We start from the raw sequence: 12,800 nt of genomic DNA on the forward strand, positions 1-12,800 counted from the left end.
TGCATTTATTTCTTCACCCTCCATTTCACCATTGAGTCCTTCCCTTACTCATTACGGTGATGTGAGATTAATTGAAGTACGCAGGCTGCGTACTGAACTGGTCTATCTCTGGGCTTTTTGGCCCTTCCAGGATGTCCATGCAATCTCCTCCGAAAGGAAAGAGGCTATTAAGCAGCCCTTCAAGACAGGATGGAGGGAATCACATCGAGGGCAATTGAACAAAGGTAGACAAACAAATTCACACAGTGACACTGGGAAGAAATTGAGGCGTGTGTGTGCGTGTGTGTGTGCGTGTGTGTGCGTGTGTGTGCGTGTGTGTGCGCGCGTGTGTGCGTGTGTGTGTGTGTGTGTGTGCTTCATAGTGAGGAAACACGTTTTTAACCAGCAGAATGAGGACATTTTTGGAAAGTGAGGACAACTTGGTCCTCACAACATACCTCTGAAAATAAGGGCCTTTCCTGGCGCCCCGCCCCGGGCCGTCCCCCCGCCCTCATCGCTGTCCACTGACATTTAGATGAGGAGACAGGAAGTGAAGGGACTCCAGTCAGGTGGTCAGAATCAGACACTGTGAGCACTTCACTGACCCGCTGTGCTCCAGCTGTGGTGCTGAGAGTCGGACAGGCTGCAGGCGGCGAGACGGCCGGCAGGAGGCTGATTTTCTGTGTTTTTAGACTCACGGGTGGAGCGTGTTTCTGCACCTCCTGGCTGAACTTATGTTTGGTAGATGTGTGGCTTTTCCCTCTGTGTGATTCACTGAAATCCATGTTGCATCTTCTACACAAAGCAGCACTTTGACCGACGTTGCTCTTCAGTAAGTTCAGGTAAGCCTCCTCCCGCCTGATGAGCCTTTTGGCAGCTGCTCCACCCCCTCATGTTCAGCCTTCTTCTTCTTCTTCTTCTTCTTCTTCTTCTTCTTCTTCTTCTTCTTCTTCTTTTATTGGCAGGTGCTGTTTGAGTGAACGACTCCTCGTCTATAGATGCTACAGCTGGTGTCTACACGCTGCCACCTGCTGTACTGGAGGTGCTGCTGTGATGTGCAAGCCTCACACCTTACAGGTAAGAGGGTTGCTCGATAGCGTTAGCCACATTAGCAAGGCTGCAGCGGAGCGGCCTGCTGATCCTTACGTCTGTCTGAACGTCCCTCGACCTTTTCACGTCTGTCTGTGGGTGTCTTTGTGCTTTAATTTGCCTTTTTAGATCAAGTCAGTCTAAATCCTTTTGGCAGTAAATCATTGCAGCTCAGATGCCTAAAAGTTTTGTGTCCTGTTAAAACCGAGCTGCAGTTTATTTAATTACACTGCAGCTCTAATGGAATATTTTTGGATTTTTTTCAAGTTAATGGACTTATGATTTGAGTCTAATGTCACCTGGCTCAAAAAAATAAAAATAATTGAATAAAAAATAATCAACTGTTTGCTAAAAAGTTCAGCTTCAAAGCCTCTAAGTCTGTTCACAGCTGCTGTTTCCACTTCACCAAAAAGGCCAAAACAAGTCAGTTACTACATGTTCAAAGTGTTCAAAGAGAAAAAGCTGAGAAAAACATCACTGAATTCGTTTTTAACGGATTAATCTGAAGCTCTGCTGCCCAGCAGATCTTTAAAGTCCCACGTGCACGAACGCACCGTGGAGACAGACTCGCTGTGCAGTGAAATCTCTGTGATTGGCTCAGTCAGTGTCTGCCGTCCACTCTCACTGTACAGTGCAGGGACGACCTGAGGCTGGGACAGCATTGATCTCCTGTCAGACGGTAACTGGGGCTCCTCACATCACCGCTTCCCTGTTGTGATTTCTTCAACCAAGGAGATCAGCTCACACTGGTGAAGAGTGTAAATGGGTTCAAATATGTTAATTATTAATGAGAAAATTACCCCACTGAAGTCCATGTGGGGTTTTGTGTTTGTCTGGGCGGGTTTGAGCCAGACTCCTTTCCCCACGTATCACCTTCAGGCCTTCGAGCTTTGTCACAGAGCCGACAATTCAATCAGAAACTCATACGTGGAAGATGATGATGACTAAAAAACGGCTGAGATTAGGTCTGATCTCTTTTTTCTCTCGTACAATTTGCCTTATCAGTGCTCATTTGGCGAATAAAAAGATTAGTGAGGACGAGATGGGGAGGGTGAAACACACGAAGCCTCTGAGGAAGAGTAGCTCGTCTGGCCTCGGCCTGCCTCGTCTCTGCGAACGCTTCTGTTGTTCTGAATAATCTCCTCCAGAGTGAAAATACGAGTTTACAGCTCAGATGGTTCATCAAGTTAATGTTGTCTTCCCCTGAAAAACAGCGCTCTCAGTGTGGCAGCCTGTCACGCACACACACGCACACACACGCACACACACACGCACACACACACACACACACACACACACGCACACGCACACGCACACACACACACACACACACACACACACACACACACACACACACACACACACGTGTACATACCTACAGGTTTCTGTGTCAGGGCGCTGCTTGTGACGCTCCATCACGTCACACAGGCTCATCCACGTGGTCGCTATAAATGGCCCAAAGTCACTTTTCCTTCAGTCTGACATCTCTCACGTGATTGGTTGCGTTCGGTTTGGTTTGGCTGAGTCCAAACGTCCTCACAGACTTCAGGTGGTGCATTCAGAACCGTGATGTGTTCACTGTCATCAGCGTCTTTGGTGGGCGGGATGTGCTGCCCTGCCTCCATGAAACCACATTTATATAAAACCAGTTTGCAAAAGCAAGTCTATGGGAAACGTTACGCCAGCCGATTCACGTTTCCTGTTTAAATAATGTCACTCAACCAATTAGAATCACACATTTCATCTCTAGCCAACACCAGTATTACACTGAGTTTGACATCATAAACATCGTAAATGACCTCAAAATAAAGACGTGTTAAGTATAGATGCCCAAAAAACGTGAAAATAAATGACCTGAATATAGATTGCCTGAACATAAATACAGATATTTATCTACATTAATATAATAGATGACATTTTCCTGCAGAACATCTGGACATACTATCAAAAACACTCTGTCTTTGTGTAGTTGTTGTCAGTTTTTGTTGGTAAGGCTTCGTGCTTGTGTCCCACCTAAAGTCACCTGCAGGCATCTATTCGCAGGTGTAAATAAAAACCTTCTACATCAGCCTTTAAAAGAGGTGCATGCTGTCCAAACTCCTCTCAGTTTACTTTGCATTCAATCAGTGTTTTAGGCTCATTCTTCCTTTCAGGAAGTTCACGTTTTGTGCCTTAAAACATTCCAGCTCTTCAGCGTTTCCCCTGAACGTTATCCTGTCTCGTCTGACACGCTGGACCTCTCAAACACTGGATGCTAAGACTCTGAAAGTGCTGCTTCAGGCCGTGTGACCCGGCTCAGCAGGCGCTCTGATCCATGAACGAATCGAGTGAAGAATCTTTTCTCATCTTTGTTAAAAGTTGGGACGCTGCGTAAAACATGAATGAAACAGAATCTGATCACCTGCAAATCCTTCAGTATCTTTAATGTTTTTCCTCATCAGCCTCATTGACACGTTAATGTGGGGGTCTATGGGCATTGACGTGTTTCTGGAGCCTGCCTCGAGTGGCCTGCTGAGGAACTGCAGCTGTTGGTGTTGCTTCATTTTACACAGCGCCTCGATACAGTTCATAAAACATCAGTATTTGTGTAGCTGTCAGAGAGGAATAAAAGTTCTTTATATCAGATTTGATATTTGGCCTGTATGTTAGCGACCACACACGTTCGTCTCAGTTTACATCCTGACATTTTTTAATGCCTTCTGGGATGAAAAGTGCTCTCTGCCTCTCACACCACGCGCTTATCTTCAGATGCTAATTTATTGTCTCCTCACTGAATCACCCTCTTTGTGACAACCATCCTTTCAACCCGGCCGAAACTCCTCATGTCGTAATGATCTGTCGCGGCGCCGTTAAGAAATGATTGCAGAGTCTCAGGTCAAGGAACTCTTCACCTGAAACTGACCACACAAACCCGGTTTGTCAGCCTGCTATTCTTTTACCATTCAAGACAAGAGGCGTATTGATCCAGAGGATTCTCTTAAGCGCTGTAGTTTGTCCTCTGAGGGAGCAGCTGAAGGCTTGGAATGGAGAAGTAAACAGGCACCTGGTAAATAAAACACCTAGGTCAACACAGCTATTCCAGCCATTAACCTGAAGCAGCTTGAGAGGTTACACAACGTGTGTGTGGAGGTGGGCAAACCTGTAACTCGGTCAACAGCAGAGTTTGGTCATTCAGGGGTCAGAGGAGTTTGAGCCGAGCTGGCTTTGCTCAGATTTGTTTTTTTGATCAGAGCGCGCCGACGTTGGTCACCCTGTTTTCTGTTCTGGAGACGTGTGGTTGATCAGTTGCTGCTTCTTGTTAAACTTTCCAGCCGTCAGCGGCTCAAACTGTCACGTCTGCTTCACGTATCCGAGAGGCAGGGGGTCAAACCAAGATCCTAACTGTGTGATTTTTGGCTTCGCTCATGAGCACATGGCGAGCAAAAAGCACTTCCCGACCAAATCCAGCAAAGGTCAGAGGTGGGGGTCAGGGGTCACAGAGGCGTGGCTTCAGAGCCGGAGACGCCCCCAGGTTTACACAAGTGTAAAAAGAGTCCATTCAGTCGGGCTGCATGGGCAGAGTTTCACAAAGGTCCACTGTGTGGGGCCTATAGCCCCCAACACACACACACACACACACACACACACACACACACACACACACACACACACACACACACACACACACACACACACACACCTCCTCCAAGCACCATGCACAGGACACAGACAATGGGGAGCCACATCCATGTTAACCTGAAATGCTTTCCTTCATTGCAACACACACGTTACGCAGAGTTTCCCTTCACACACGTTTTACTCACGACAGAAGACGAACGTCAGCTTCAAGCTTCATCAGCGCGGCGCTTTTCAAACGTTACGCACACGCCGCTCCACCCTGAAGAGGAACAAACAGAAGACACGCAAATGATGTAGATAATGCATGAATCAATGATCAGAGAGCAGCTTCATTAGAATCATACAGTTTTATTCTTAATAAAGACTCGATTGATCGTTTCCCAGCAGCTTGATTTTTAGCAAACTTTGCACAAACAATAAAAACTAGTGTATTGTTTATTGTGTTTATTGTTGACTCACAATAAACTAGAGTCTGTGTTCTTGAAACTGAATGGACGCGTCACCTTAAGGCTCATTCATGTGGTTTTAACTCATGATGACAATCAGAAAAACAGAATATTTCCAGCTTTGTCCTTCAAAACTCAATTATTACTCCGTGTTTTTCACTCATTTTGTGTCACATAATTAAATCATGAGCCGTTTAGGTAACTCTTTAGTTTGAGTTTACTTTGATTATCTTCAGTATTAATGTGGAAATATCCTGAATATCCTCTGATTGAGCAAATGGCTAATTAACGTACCTTTTGTGGGCAAAATTTCACCGATTGTTACAAATAGCAGCAGAGATAAATTCATCATTACTAATTTTGCATATTCAAGCTTTTCTGCCTTTAAATGCAATGCGGTGAAAAACAGGATTCATACCGGCATCAGCCATTGATTACCCTCTCCCTCCACAGAACAACATGAAGTAAAGCTGTGGGGGCCCGATGGGAGCGCATGCAGCCGCTGTAGATAACCCCCCTCTGAATCACACCCACTGACTCACTGAGAGTTAATGGTCCCATTTCTAACCTCAGCTGCAAAGCTAAACTTCCTCCAGGCAGCCCGTCTTTTTCTAACTCTTGGTATTATTTTAAAGTGCAGTGATGATCTGGTTTTTATAATTTAGCCCTCATCTTCCTTTCCCTCTGTAAAACGGTGGATTATTGCCAGATTAAGGGAGTGCCTTTTTCTTTATCCCTGGGTAAGCCTGCACAGCACGCAGCTCAAAGGTAATGAAGCACTCTGTGATCCGTGCCCGGATGAATCTAAAAATTCCCAGAGCACCACTGTATTTTAAAGGAAATGAGATTTTCCTGAAAGCCCCTTCAAACCTATGCTTTCCATTTTGAAGCAGCTATAAACTGTGTGACCGCTCGCGACCCGGTGCGTCAGACCTGTTGCAGGTTTGAAGCTAAAATAAAATAATAAGATGTTTTTTTATACAGAAGTGTGTTTTTGTGCTCTTGAAGAAAAAACGTAAATGGCAGCAATTATCCCAACTGCTTGGAAAAAACATCCAGACCAACATTAACACCTTTTTTTCCAGAATTGTCTTCTAATTGAATCGAGCTTTTACTGATTTTTCAGTATAGCACCTTCGGGTTTGTCAGAGTCTCAGAAATACGGTTTATTTTGGAAGCGATTAGATTTAATGAAACTTTAATGATTCCAATGTAGGTCAATGCAGCAGCGGCAGGAAGGACGCACACGAGGATACGGCAAAGAGATCATTCAGGATTTTATTGTAAGAAATAAATATGCACTCTGAATATATTAACAGGCACCAAATATGAGTAAAAAACAGATTTATAGGTTAACAAATGAATGCGGTATTTTTATTGGCTTTTTTGAGAATCATTGGTCCGTTCCTTTGATTGACATGTGTCTCGGCCTATCACAGTCAGCCATGGCGGCTCCCTGCTTGTTCATCCTGACTGACGACCAACACGTCCTCCTCCGATTGGCCCAAATTTAAATTTTGTCACTCCAAAATGGCGGCGCGCATCAAGCCCAAACTCACATTCATATAAATTTAGACAAAGTCTAACAAACGAAGTGCAAAGCCAACATAAAACTGTTCAGGTTGATATTTCTACATGACTTTTCTCATCAGGAAAACAAATATTCTGAAACGTCAAATGGAAACAGAAATCATTTTCCAGCAGACCTGCAGTGAAAAGTGCTGTTTCATGAGCTTAAAGGACTCAGTATGCTTCAAACGAACATGGTCATACGTTATGTCGTCTGACCACACTGACGTAAGAATGAAGAAAGAGAGCTAAGACAGACGTTCAGACCCGGCCTCACTTCACACATCCCACCCTCTGGCCAATTCCTACGAAAGTGGTGCTCTGAAGAGGTTTTTAAAAGCACACTGGTGCACAATGGTGACTCACAGGTAGTCAGTCACTGGGACACTCAACAAACCAGTATCAGTCTAAAGAACGTCAGGAAAAGAGCGGCTTTGTCGTGGCCGTGATGAACCTCTGCGTAATGTCATAGGTCGCTCTGAGTGTCAGTCAAAAGACCTTTTCAGGTCAAAGTTTAGCTCTTCACCACAATGAGGCCTGACAGAGGCCGTGTTGATGTCGGTGTCTTTTTGAAGCCTCAGAAAATGATGAAAATGTCAAAAGTCCAGTTTTGTGAAAAGGTTTTTACGCTCGCCTGAGGTGGAAGGAGAAGAAGAAGATTAAATACAGGAAACAAGCAGAAACAGTCCGTTTCCATCATGTTTTCTGCGTTTTGTCCACTGTTTGAGGGCCGACCGGCGCTCTCTGTATGACGCGCTGCGCCCTCTTCCTCTGCAGCGGTGTGATGGTTTGTCCTCCTGGAGAAATGGTGCCTCCTATCTCAATGAAGCACAACATTAGTGGGTGGAAACGAGCATTCATTTGCAGATTTTCTTGAACTTCGGTTAACATTTGTGCTGCGTTTGGATGGAAACGGCTCTGTTTGTTTGTTAGTGTTGGTGCTTCCTCCTCAAACCTGAGCGTGCTGTCAGCCACTGCTGATTAGCTGAACGTGCTGAGCGATCTGCTGCAGACTCTGAACGACCCCGGCCGCCCTCCGATGGTCCGCTCTTACCTGACGTGTCCACTGCTTCCATTTTATCAGCCTCTGCCGGTGAAGTGTTGATGTGAGCCTGAGGAACGAAGGACTGAGCTCATCACGGCTGATGAGGCCCTTGCAGCTCCTCGCTCTTCATTCTGCTGCGTTTCAAATGGTTCTTCATGGACCGCCTGGCAAAGATCCTACAAGGAATTCAGCAGTGATGTATGTTTACCTGCCGGGTTTTTCCAGGCGTCACAGGTGAACATACTCTCTCTGACTTCAGTATTTCCTGACTGGCTCGGGTGCCTGAACCACTGACCTTGTATTTATTTCATTTAATCACATCTGCAAACTGTTTTATTTATGCGAGCGTGCGAATAGAAAATATTCTCTGCTAAACGCTCAAAACTAAAAATATTAACGTGCTGGTGTCACGATATGAAAAGTCCAGGGACAAACAAAGTCGTTAGGACCATCTACAGACGATGAATGATGAGCCAGTCCTTCTTGTAGATGTTGAGATATGTGGTGGCAGTCGATAAAGGTTTGGACATCAAAAAAAACCCAAAACAAATGAACAACGACTCTCAAATGAAACGGACAACAATGAAGCATTTAATGTGGAACAAAGTGAGAGTTTACAAGGAGCACTTAAAGGCAGCACAACAATAGGACGGAAAGATTGCAGAATGCAGCCACTGGTGAAGAGAAGCCTGCAGTCAGTGATCATCATTAAGTCAAAAACCTCCATGGCTTTCATTTTCAGAGCAGCTCTAATAATGCTTTTACTATAAAAGACTTCATGAGTTACGTCAGGCCGGACAGTAATGAGGTGCACCATCCACTGATCTCCGCTTATGGAAACAGCAAGAGGAAAATTAATGCTAAGAAACAATTAAGGTCTGCTAATGCACCGCGGAGCATCCAGCTGGGAGACGCTCGCTGTATTGATCACTGAAGGACGGATTTTTTAAAAAGCAAGAAAAGAGCTGCCACTTGTTCCCCGTTCACTTTGTGTCTTCTTCAAATTACTGTCAGGGTCTGCTTCTGATCTCAGGACAGTCTTTCCATCCAGTGCTTTAATATTTTGGCCATTTTACATTTTTAAGAAAACCTAATTTCAGGTTTCAGTGACGGACTGTTTCTTTTTCCTTGCATGCATGTGATTATAAGTCAGTGCATCAGTTCTGTCATCTTACGTTTCATTAAGCGTGTTGATATATTGAATTTTGTCATCTTTTCATGTGTTTCATGCCATTGGAAGACACATTTTAAACATAAGAAGTGACCCTTGACCCTTGTCACTGCGGTCTTATGATGTAAATCTGATGAATAATATCATTTTCTGCTGGTCCTTTAAATCTTTGCCTTTCTTCTATATTTGATGATCATATTTATTAATAATACAAACACACGTTGTGTTGAGAATTAAATTGTTTATTAAACAGAGAAAGAAGCAGAGCTAATAAAAGGAGTGGGTCTCACCCAGCAGCTCCAGTTTCAACACATTAAAGCGCTTTAAACATCCTTTTAACCTGCTGACAGGTGAAACCTGTGGATGAACATGTCAGCACATTTCTGTGACTTGTGATAGTTTTCCTCTCTGGTTCTGAATATTCTAAATATGTGATAAATAATGTGATTAACATATTTCTCAGAGGTGACTCCGGATGGGTGGGCTGCCTTGGTGTTCACCTGGCTCTGCTGCCAGCCTCACTGAGTGCACTGACGCTGCTTCGCGGCTTCAGGAGGATCCAGACTCCACTTTCCTTCAGCCTCCATTAAGTGTGGCCGTCGGCTGGAGCTGGAGAACATCTGCAGGCTGTACGTGCCTTCAAACAGCTGGAGGGAGGGCAGCGTCGCTCACCTTTCCCTGCCGTACTGTAACACAGCCGTTTGACATGAGACAGCCCCCTAGGTGTCTCACTTTCTTAGTGTTTGTATGGGCTGGAGAGCAGCGCCGGCTGCCCGCCTGCCTGCTGCTCGTCTGGATGACTGGCTGCGTTGACGTCAGCGCCGTGTTGATTTGCTAAGGCGAGAGAAGAAAGGAGTTAGTGCGTGTTGAGAGAGCGGGTACTGCGAACTGCCTTACTATGCTGTAGCCCCACTCCCCCTACACTATACGGAATTAAAACGTGCAACTTAGGTGAGTACCGATCCGGGCTAAACGCAGCTGCAGTTTCCCGGCGACAAGTGCCAGAGCCGCTGCTCTGCACGCGCCTGCCACTGTTTTCTCTGTGTACTTTCATTCACCATGTGGATGTTTTGATGCATTTATAGCGTTGGGGTCGTGCTGCTTGTCCCCGTTCAACCTCATGCTGAAGTTAACAGCAAACGCGACTTTGGCACGCAAGTTGGATCCGCGCACCGGAGCGCCGGATGAAAACAAGTGTTTACCTGATTGCGCTGCAAGGTGTTGAAGTTTGCATTAACGCACGGTGGTCTATTGTAGAGATGTTAAGGTTGACGTAACCCCCCCTCTCTCGGTCTGGTTTAGTATGCTGGAGATCGCAGCCAGAGGACGTGAGGTCTGGCTGTTTCACCGGGAGCCAGACAACATATGACGCCCCGCTCCATGTGACTCCACTGGAGAAATCGCGTTTGCTCGTTTTGATGGAAATTATGCAATTTTTAGACAGCGACACTGTTGCCCGTCCTTGTGTCTCCAGACGCACCAGTGTGGCTCATTTGGCCGTGATGACATCATGATGAGGACCGGGGACACTGGTCTTTAATCTCGAAACAAGCCCAAACGCAGTCACTGTACAGTCAGACCACAATTGATTGACAGGCGGCTACGTGTTTGATTGGTTACCAATAATCGCCTTGCAGTGGCACGCGCGGCATACTGTGAGGTGGGGAACAGATGCAACGGCAAATTGATTTGTTATCGAGACTGTCTGATCTCTCTCTTCCCGCTTTCACTCTTTTTCTCCTCATCCTTCAGGCGTCGTTGCGTGGATCCAGCCTCCCTCCCCGCGCTTAATTGTGCAGATCCAGAATCTGAGCGTTCAGCCTGCCTCGAACCAAGTCCACCTGTGCGTGGCTCAGAGGAGAGCTGGCCGGATTCTGGCAGCTGTCTGTCTCGTGTATACTTTTGGGCACGCTGGCTGTCTCCGGTGGTCCCCCTCGGAGACGCCGAGCCGTTTTGCTTTCCGCACGTTTGCGTGTGTCAGTGCGGCTCGTGGTCTGGAATATTGAGCGCTGTTTGTTCTTGTTGTGGCTGGGTCGCCAAGGCGCGCGATGGCAGACAACTCGTGATCAGATTGATTATGCTGCCTCTCAGTGAAGTCGGCCTAACGTGGGTATTGTCAGCGCGCTACCATGTCGTCCAGAGAGAAAACCTCGCCTGGCTTAATGTACTTAATGTAGTGCGTGATGTTTTGCATAATGCATCGCGCGCTGTGTCATCCGTCTGGTGCGGCTGGCCAATATTAACGCCGTCTAGACGCGCGGAGCTCTGTCCTTTATTAATAGAGACAGAACAGACGCGATAAAGTCCCCGAACAGCAACTTTGCATTGTGTCCCAGTGAAGCCACAGCCTGCCCGATGGCCCACAGAGCGCATCAAGCATTGATCGTCTGCGGGGCCATAAATCGCAGCTATTGGCATACCTGTAATAAAGATAATGTCGGCTTTTAGGCATGACCTCTGCTGACTGGGAGGCTGAGCTCAGTCAGATGAGAACCTGTGGTTTCATCATCACCTACCTCCTCTATCGATTCTATCAACGTGCCGAAAAAACAAAGTGTCCAGCGTCCCAAAGCCGGCACGACTATTTATTTTCCACGATCCTCGCGGCGAACAATAGCCGCCAGCAGCGGTGACCTCCTGCGTGCTCTCAGCCTGTCCTGTGAGCCTGAGGGTTCGTGAAGTGAGCTCACATTTCTGGAATTATTGATATTCTTCGAAGTCGTCGTCAGGCTGCAGGCTCATGATATTTCCTCCTTTTTTCCGCGTCTCAGTGTGTGTGAATTGTTCTCAGACAGACAGAAAAAAAGTGCTCACAAACTTCATTTAAAAATAAATAAATTTTCAAAATAAAACTGGAGATTCTGACAATTCTGAGATTCTGAAAATTAAAATGAAACATTTCTTTAGTAGAAACTGAACAGAGCTGTGTGAGCCGACACCATTTGTCATTCTAAACCTCATATACTGAACAGACTGAGTGGATAAAAATGGACATCAATGAGCTCATGAAGGATGTGGGTCAATGGAGGCACTCAGCTGCTAGTCATTCATTCATTCATTCATTCATTCATAGCTTCTATAGACTATTTAATCATAGCAATAAGAGCTTTGTTTCATTGCCTGTCATAATAATTATTTGAACAGGAGTCACAGACGCTCATTTAAAACACATGTTGGAGAGACTGCTTCATTTAAGCTCCTCCATTGTTTCAGGCTCTGCTGTAGACGTGAGCCGGAGCAACATGTTGTCCTGTTAACTTGGATAATCGAGTTAACAGCAGCCACAGACACACTGGTTCATGTGGATATTCGACAGTGGTGACTGAGAGCAGAGCAGAGCGTTTGGTGCTGCAGCGTTCGTGTGCTTTTGCCTCGTCCTGCTTTCCTTTCCATCCATTTCTGGCCGCTGCTCTCTGCTCCCGTCTGTGATGGGAATACTGAGTAAGATGCTATTTAATTTCAGAAAGGCTGTTGACGGTCTTTGTGAGCCAAGCAGCAGTGAAAAACCACAATTCACACTTGTTTAGCTGTGTGTACATCCCCATCAGATAGCCAAATGAAGACATCTTTTTAACATAACATATGTTGGACTGATTGGTATGCAGGGTGAGCCTGTTGGACGCCTCACAAATTGTCTCCCTTCAGAAATCTACAGTCAATACTCTCCGCTGATTTTAAGAACAATGCCTCTGCGCAGAGTGTTTACCATCCCTGCAGGATGTTTGCAATTTGAAACTCCACCGTCTCACTTGCCATTTGCAAAATAAATAGCAGAATACTTTAAAAGCGTTTTTCGGCACATTGATGACATTTTTATTTCCAGAATGTGATTAATGGAGGAAGCGTTTTGCATTCGTGAAATATTTCAGTCTGTGAATCTCTA

At 45.7% G+C, this 12,800-nt stretch overlaps 1 protein-coding gene across 1 annotated transcript in view; it reads left to right on the top strand.

The window, feature by feature from the left end:
- The first annotated feature begins 9,743 nt into the window (after positions 1 to 9,743).
- Positions 9,744 to 12,800, top strand: part of zbtb16a (zinc finger and BTB domain containing 16a) — a 130,502-nt gene continuing 127,445 nt past the window's right edge. Inside the window, exon 1 of the mRNA XM_070982943.1 lies at positions 9,744 to 9,868. The gene's annotated coding sequence lies outside the window, so the exon portion shown is untranslated. The remainder of the gene's footprint in view (positions 9,869 to 12,800) is intronic.

This window comes from Chaetodon trifascialis, chromosome 16, assembly GCF_039877785.1.
Source record: "Chaetodon trifascialis isolate fChaTrf1 chromosome 16, fChaTrf1.hap1, whole genome shotgun sequence".
Taxonomy (NCBI): domain Eukaryota; kingdom Metazoa; phylum Chordata; class Actinopteri; order Chaetodontiformes; family Chaetodontidae; genus Chaetodon; species Chaetodon trifascialis.